Source organism: Myotis davidii, unplaced genomic scaffold (genome assembly GCF_000327345.1).
Source record: "Myotis davidii unplaced genomic scaffold, ASM32734v1 scaffold1019, whole genome shotgun sequence".
Classification (NCBI taxonomy): Eukaryota; Metazoa; Chordata; class Mammalia; order Chiroptera; family Vespertilionidae; genus Myotis; species Myotis davidii.
The window spans coordinates 1117059-1117999 of NW_006291430.1; the positions used below are offsets into that span (position 1 = coordinate 1117059).

Here is a 941-nt window from a genome sequence, read left to right on the forward strand (position 1 = left end):
AAAATATATTTTAAAAAAAAAATTCACTTTTATTACTTTAATCAGAATGAATTCTCACAATGATCCTGTGAAGATCCGCCCCCCCCACCTCCCCGCAGCCCCCGTTTTCCTGAGAATAAAGACACTAAGCCCTAACCAGGTGAGATGATTTGCCCACATCACAGAGAGATGGAACCAGGAATCAAACCAGTTTGGGAACTGAGGCCTGCTTCTTCCGTGGCACGTGCTGTCCGGAAGTATAGGGACCATGCCACTGAAGACTTGGTGTCTAGGGCACCCTCTAGCCCATTACGTGTCATTAGCTGGCTCGTGACCCTATAACCTCAGCATCCCCTTTGACAACTGTTTCTTGAGAGTGGTAAGGTTACAGAGTGGAACTACCCCCAAGTGCATGGGGCAGAGGCAGTCCGCGGGCTCAGGAAGGGGAGAATGGTGGCCGCTTTTTTTTTAAAAAAAAATAATTTTATTGATTTTTTACAGAGCGGAAGGGAGAGGGATAGAGAGTTAGAAATATCGACGAGAGAGAAACATCGACCAGCTGCCTCCTGCACACTCCCTATTGGGGATGTGCCCGCAACCAAGGTACATGCCCTTGACTGGAATCGAACCTGGGACCCTTGAGTCCGCAGGTTGATGCTCTATCCACTGAGCCAAACTGGTTAGGGTGGTGGCCGCTTCTGTGTGTCTCTACCATAAGGACCTCATCTGGCCTCCTCAGGGTTGGCCTCCTCACTCTGCACTGGCTCCAGGGCCTTGCTGGCTGCCCCCATGTGCTGCAGTAAGAGTGTGAGCTGTGAGGATGTGGCTGGGCTAGCTGATCTCTAACAGGTCACGGGTGTGATGGTTTCTTTTTCATTTGTATAAGACTAAAAGTCATACCTATCCTCTCCAAAAGGCATAAAATTAAAGTATTCTTACTGATTACAGAGAGGGCAGGAGAG

At 48.9% G+C, this 941-nt stretch overlaps 1 pseudogene; it reads right to left on the reverse strand.

Moving 5' to 3' along the window:
- Positions 1-701: 701 nt before the first annotated feature.
- Positions 702-941, reverse strand: part of LOC102765509 — an 860-nt pseudogene continuing 620 nt past the window's right edge.